The sequence below is a fragment of the Rhagoletis pomonella genome, unplaced genomic scaffold (assembly GCF_013731165.1).
Source record: "Rhagoletis pomonella isolate Grant_MI unplaced genomic scaffold, Rhpom_1.0 Rhpom_scaffold_00007, whole genome shotgun sequence".
Lineage (NCBI taxonomy): Eukaryota > Metazoa > Arthropoda > Insecta > Diptera > Tephritidae > Rhagoletis > Rhagoletis pomonella.
The window spans coordinates 54,393,011-54,400,548 of NW_023458561.1; the positions used below are offsets into that span (position 1 = coordinate 54,393,011).

Genomic DNA, 7,538 nt, shown 5'->3' on the forward strand with positions numbered 1-7,538 from the left:
GTGGCGGCAAAATGCGTCCTCAGAATTGGAAAAGCAAACCCATGAAAACCAACCCTACTTAGGCTCTCAATACATGATAATTTGCAAAAAAAAATTTGACTTTGCTGGCCATATAAAAATCGCTTCCATTTTGAGTAGCGTCCGAACACAAATTTCGAGGCCAAATACCTTGCTCACACAAGTCTGCTTTAAAACTTCCCTTATATCACAAAAAAATTTGTTAACTCGTACTGGTTTTGCCGACAAAAATATTAAAAAAACTTTCGATCGTAACGACCGCCACGCTTGGATTTGCCCATATGTTAACAAGTACGGAAGGTAAAGGGACTAGCAATTATTTAGGGAAATTGTAAAATATGTTTTTATGTATGTACATAGGTAACCTGAATCGCAACAAAGCTCCATGAAAATTAATTACACTGGCAGTATTCTTTCAATTGCTGCCATGTTCTTATTTTATTTCCTTTCACTTCGTATCACAACAGATTATTGCATGCCGACACTTCATTAGCTCGTAGTTGGATCAATTTCCTGCCTCTTATTCTAAAAAACCCTCTATTATTGTTTGCTTGATTTTAATGTTGACATTTTAATAATTTAAATATATGACAACCCTTTCGGTAAGCTAATACTTCGGCGACTTTAAGTGTTGCCTCTGTTGTTTGTTGTGTTTACCGATACTATAAATATGGACTACAAAGAACTAAATTTTTTAAATACAATAAGTCATTGAACAAGTAAAGATTCAAAATGCGCTTTCAAAAATATTTTCCATTACCACCACCGCAAAATACTCCGTTGGACTCACACGATGCGCTGCGTTATCATTGGCTCTTTTGGCGCTTGACAGGCATACATCCGTTCAAAACACACACGCACATCTATTTCGCCTACTCACTGCTGCTGAACTTCTGCGCCACATTGCTGTTAATAGGACTTTACACTGTTAGCTTCGTTGTACAAAACGATTTAGATGAAGAGTTATCGAATCTTAGCGTGCTAGTGCCCTTAATCTACACCTCGACAAAGCATGCGATTATTTGCTATCACATCCAAAGCGGTAGCTTACAAAAGGCAGCATTACACTTACAAGCGCTGGATAGGCGCGCTGAGCAGCAGCAACCGCAGGTTAGCGACTACCTGAAGCGAAAAGTGCGCCACTGTCAATTAATTTTCACCACAGCTTTAACAGGGGTTTTAATATGCGTGCTTCTGTACGGAATGGTGGGCATATCGCGACACAAGTTACCTTTTGGTGGCTGGATGCCCTTCGATTGGCAGCATTCGGCGGGAGCTTACACATTAGTATGCGCTTTCCAGATGTTCTGCCTTTGCGTGCAAACAATATATGCTGTCAGCAGCGATACCGCTTCGATTATTTATTTATTACTTTTGGTCTTTCATCTGCGCATTTTGAATTCGCGTATAACTGAGATAGGTACGACGGAAGCGGATGGCAGGCATAACGCAGAGGAAAACTATCAACAACTCGCGGCCTGTGTTCGAGATCACTGGGAGTGCATGTGGTGGGTGACATGTTTCTTAAGTATTTATAACTCTGCACATACTTGCTGAGCTTCTTGTTCTTTTTCAGCTTCTACAATTGCATTCGCCCTTCGATAGGTGCTACAATCTTCATTCAATTTCTTAGCACCGCTTTTGCGCTCTGCACTTCTGCCATTACTTTCATGAGCTCTGATTTTAGCTTTTCCGAGCTGCTGAAATTTGTTCCCTATCTTTTAGTTGTACTACTCGAAGTAGCACCTTGTTGTTGGTTTATGGACGAAGCTGCAGCACAAATGCGAAATTTAACCAATTCATTGTTTTCATGTCGCTGGTACGAGCAGAGTAGAAAATTTCGCAGTTCTCTGGTTATTTTCATGCAACGTACGCAGTTGGTGGAAAAAATATTGGCAGGCAATATTGCAACGGTATCACTAGAAACATTTCTCGGCGTGGGTATAAAGTAAGTTCACGCCAAGTTTTTTTCAGTAATGTATTTTATTTTCTTTATTGCAGATTATAAAATTCGCCTTTTCCTTGTTTACTTTACTCAAACAATTAAAGGAATAAATTTTGTAATAAATGTCTGTTGTGTATTATTTAAAGGCATAAATAAAATTCCGAATAGCCAATAATTTTTAAATTTGAATGAGTGGTTTCTGTGATTTGATGTCCACAATTTTGAATTTAAATGATGAAAAATTTAGTATGTAGACACATGCTGCTCTTTTGGGCTCATTTTGCTCATTGTGAACCAACATAATGCCTATTGACTCTGCAGCGAGAACTTTCGCAGGGCATGAAAGAGAAATTAGAGTTAAATGTGGGTGTATGAACACTCTAAAATTCTTGAAGGTTTCGACTTCGTCTTGAATAAAATCGCGCTTTTTGAAATGGCTTCAAAAGCTTTTTATCTGCGCAAAGGATTAAATATTGGGTTAGGAAAGGTGACTGAAGGACAAGAGCAATAAATATTTCAACAGCTGAGTCGAAGCTTGAAACGGGAGGTTTGGTGGAAGGTCTTCTGGCAGAAACTTTCAACAACAACAAATGTGGATATCAATTAAGAAAAAGTAAACACACTACTTAAGAGCTTATGAAGTCTAGAGAAGAGGTAAGTAGGATAACCATGTGGTAAATCGATCGAATTCCATGACGTAATCAGAACTACACTTTTTACCACTACTAGGTTATCCAGCTTTCGCGAAGGTAAGGTTGAAGTATCTTGGCTCACACTTCAAGCTCAACCTTGAGGTAATCTCGATGATTTATATGGGCAGTTTTGGTAACTTTGAATATTAGTACAACGTCTCTGAAGATTATGTATGTATATGAGTTATTGCGCAATAAATAATATCTTGCTCAAATCAATATCCTCCAAATATTAAATAAAAGCGTGGGAAAATCTGAATTCTGTAAAAAGATACCATAGTTGCATGACACCATCTTATTATAATTAATAATTACAGCCTACAATTTTCTTCAGACTAATATTATTTGAATGTGAAATGAAGTAGCATATACCACATACCTACAATACATACATACATATGTATAAAAATAAACGTCTGAAAATCCCGAGCTTTAGGTCTGACCGCTCAAGAAGTTATACCTTAATAAAAAGTAGATTTTGTGCCAGTTGAATTAAAAAATTTCCTGATTTTCTCGATTTAAGCAAGTACATTAGTCATTTAAACCCTTAATTTTTTTTATGAAAAATTATTTACTGACATTTATTTATTAGTATTAGCAAAGGCATAGAAACCGCACCTGGCAGTTGCAAAATATTCCCATCTCAAAAGATTTCCCCTTATAAAATAAAAAATTACTCAGTGGAAGATCGACCTATCTCGGCAGTCAGTTCGAAAACGCCCTATTTCAGAAAATTTTTCAAAAACACCCTATTTCAGGATTTGGTTGAAGAACGCCCTATCTCAGCACATTTTCAATATACAGATTTTCGTTTGATAAAGGGCGGTTTTGAACCGAATGCTGAGATAGATGGTTGACTTTGTGAAAATCTTTAGAGAAGTCGGTATTTAAAACATCCAGTTTATGTTTTTGCTCGAGAGCCTTACCAATTTGATTCGTGAAAATTAAAAGACTAGTGCATGTGGATCTATTAGGAAGAAACCCGTATTCAAAGCGATTAAAGTCGTCTTTAGCTTATTGAAAAGGTAAATTATTTAAAATGTTATGAAATATTTTGACGGATATGGGTTGCTATATGCGAATCAATAGGATAGTCGAAAGAGTTTAAAATAGACAGAACTAAGAACTTCATTGATAGCGGAAATATCAACTTTGGCATAGTCATGATCTATGCCAGAAACATTATTATTAGAACTACGGTCATAGAATTTAAAATTTATAATAAGAGCCTTATGATGTAAACTATTGACGGATGTGGGCGATGAGCATTCATAATGAGATATGTTTAGCTCATTGAATGCGAAAACCAAATCTATAATACGACCGTTGTCATTTAAACTATTATCTATTAAATTGATTAAGCCCGATGGAGAATAAATCGCTACATACAAACTAAGATTTCCATTTCAGATTTGACATTGGTTGGTATTAAATTTTTATTATAATATGCCCTGTAAATGTTACTTAAACTAAAATCACCCAGAAGTATAATTTGATCATCAGTGTTTTTCAGATTATCAAAGATACTAAACATCACATTATCTAGGTGCTTTTGGTAAATTTCTATACCACTCATTGGAGGAATATAGGACAGTGTAAAAAATATAGATTTATGGCCTTATTCATAAAGAATAAAGTAGATTTAAAGAGTTTTATAAAATGGCATCTTCATAAATTTTTCTGTTTATAAACATTTTTTTAAAGCTAATTTATTTTTTATGAATAAGGCCATTACAATTTGAGAACTTTACTCTAACACATATTTGTTCTAAGGAGCTATCTTAGGAGTTTAAAGTAATTCGAGTACTGCTAAAATCAGCTCTGACTGCAAGCAATACTCCACCACCTCTTACTTGAACTGTGACGGCAGCACAACGATCTTGTCGATACACACGGTAATGGTCATGAAAACATTCGGAGGAAGAAAGTTTATCATTGAGTCATGTTTCAGTTTCAGTGTGAACAATGCAAACACTGCTTTAGCTCAATAATTTTGAAGGTTTACGCTTCAGAAATACTTCTTGGTCTTACACCATTTTTAGTCTTAATTCGGGAAATTTCACATAAAGTACGGAAACATACCACTGTTTTTTTCTCGCTGTCATTTCAGTCAAACATTAATTAATTCATGCAACCCTTTTTCTTTTTATATGAGACAAGCACAAACACTCAGACCCAATTGGTGCTTTAAGCCAAAAGGTTGACCTTCAAAGAGTAACGCATTTCTAGACAACCAAAAAAGTTTCAACTGTGTAACTATTTCAATAGTTTGTTAGTTTATTTTCAGCAACTAACATCTTTCCTTCAATAAAGTTAGACAAATCCTATAAAAAAAAAATAGCTTCTCGGAGACAAGCCAAACATGTCTATTAAGCAAATATCTCTGGACGACCAGAGGCTAATGTCGTCGTCGCAAACAACACATTCATCACCATCTCCAAAGCTGGACACGCACGATGCGCTTAGATATATCTGGCTTTGTTGGCGCTATTTAGGAATGCTCCCGTTCATGCAGAGCAGCTACATCTACTATGCATACTCGGTGCTAGTAATTTTTTACGGCGCCATACTCTTTCCGCTGTTTTACGTGATATCGTTATTTGTGCATATCGACTTTGCTGATAGGCTTGCCAATCTTAGTGTGGCGCTGCCTTTGCTCTACACCACAGCAAAGCAGGCAATTATATTTTACTACATTCAAGGTGATTTGCAAAAAGCCGCTCATCACCTACACGCTATGGACAGACGTGCCGAGGGGCATATAGAAGATTGCGCTTACCTAAAGCGCACAGTTCGCTATTGTCATCGAATATTTATTGTAAATTATGCTGGATTTTGGTTGGCTTTACTCGTTTATGGGCTACTCGGCGTGATGAGTCACAAATTACCCTTTGAAGGTTGGTTGCCCTTCGATTGGCAGCACTCGCGAGGCGCTTATACATTAGCGTGTACTCTGCAAATGTTCTGCTTTTGTTCGCAAGTAACGAATGCCGTGTGCATTGACACTTACTCGGTTACATATTTAGCATTGCTGGTGGCTCATTTGCGTGTCTTAAATGCACGCATTGAACGCATTGGAAACTGCAATACGCGCACCGAGACGGACCTCTATGGGGAACTAATCGCTTGCGTGCGAGATCACCGGGAATGTATGTGGTGAGCAAAGAAATATATGTACATCACACTTATGAAATAGTTATTTGCATATTTAGTACTTAGATTATGTGCATGCATATCTTCCAGCTACTACAGTTGCATACGTCCCGCTATTTCCGGCACACTTTTCGTACAATTTCTCAGCACCGCCTTGGGACTTTGCGCACCCGCCATTGCTTTTGTTGGTGGCGACTTCGACTTATTTCAGCTGTTGAAATTTATAATTTTCTTTTTTGCTATCATAATTGAAGTGGCGCCCTGTTGTTGGTTTATGGATGAAGTAATGGCGGAAATGCGCCAATTGACCACAGCCATGTTTTCGTGTTCTTGGTATGAACAGAGCCCAAGATTTCGTCGTGCTTTGATTATTTTCATGCAACGTTCACAAAAAGAGGATAAAATTATTGCTGGTAACATCACGGCAGTATCCCTAGAGACTTTTAGAAGTGTGAGTGAGAATTTTGTTAACTAATTACATACATATATGTAACAGCATTTGTAAGAGTTCGGTACTTTTTTTCAGATTATTAAATTTTCGTTCTCACTTTTTCTGTTATTGAATCAACTAAATTCTTAAATAAACCATTTGGAGGAACACTAATGAAGCGAGGATACTTGGCTTCTAAAACAGCAGAAAAACGCAAAAATGGTTTTATCTATTAAATTATATTAAAAAATCTTGGCACATTTCACATATCTGCCAAAAAAAAACTTTGAACCACTTCGGAAATTAATATTTTTAATCAAAAACTATGATTTGTTCAGCTTCTCCTCTAACATTCAGTATGTGGCTTGGTGTTGTTATTATTTTGATGGTGCAAATAAAAAAATTTCACCTTCGTTCTTTAGCATCATCAGAGGCGACTCTGTTTATTAAGGCCAACAAAGAAATATGAGGAAAACCACAAGATTTTAAACACAAATAATAAAATTTGCACATTTGGCAGCCACAGAGTGATGTTTTCTAGAAATTTGTATCGAGAACGAGTTCAGCTCAATGAAAGCTTTCCGAACAACCCCACTCTGTAACTGTAAAAATGTCCAAATCTGTACAACTGTACAAATTGTAGACTCAATGCAAAAACATATACTAACAATAATATAAAACATTTGTTACAAAAACTTAAGATTTATATATGGCTCATTCCACAAGAACAAAAAAATATATCGTCGTTTAAAGTGCAAAACCGCGTATCAGCAAAATGCAAAACCGCGTACGTGAAGTTGTAGAAATTATTTCTCTCTCTTATCTCTTCTTCTCTCTTTTATAAAGCAATCGCATTTCTGGCTAGTATATTTCAGGACGAATGGTTAAGGATTGAGCCAAGAGCTTGTGTGAGCAAATCCAATTTTTGGCAGCCAATGTCAGTTACGCGGTTTTGCAGAATGACGATACGCGGTTTAGTACTTTAAACGACAATATATAAAAAAAATTTTCCTGGCAGTGGGATTCGAACCCACGAATTCCCGGCAGGGTGAACTAATTAAAGTACTCTTTAAATGAATAGCACTGTTCTCTTTCATCTTAGCAAAAAGCTGTTTCTAAGAAGTTTAATCATTAACGTGCACAAAAAGGCCTAGATGGGTCTGTGCGCTACAAGGTTATGGTGCCAGTGTTTTGGGACCAAGCGAAGTAATTTTATTCTGAGCAGTTTTACCACTAAGAAGCGTTTATCAACTGCGACCAATTTTGTTTTGGTGTGAGAAAGATTTTCTTGTCTTTTTTC

The 7,538-nt window shown here is 36.6% G+C and overlaps 1 pseudogene; it reads left to right on the forward strand.

Annotated features, from left to right (window-relative positions):
- The window catches only part of LOC118743904, an 11,718-nt pseudogene extending 5,330 nt beyond the window's left edge, over positions 1-6,388 (forward strand).
- The last annotated feature ends 1,150 nt before the right edge of the window (positions 6,389-7,538 follow it).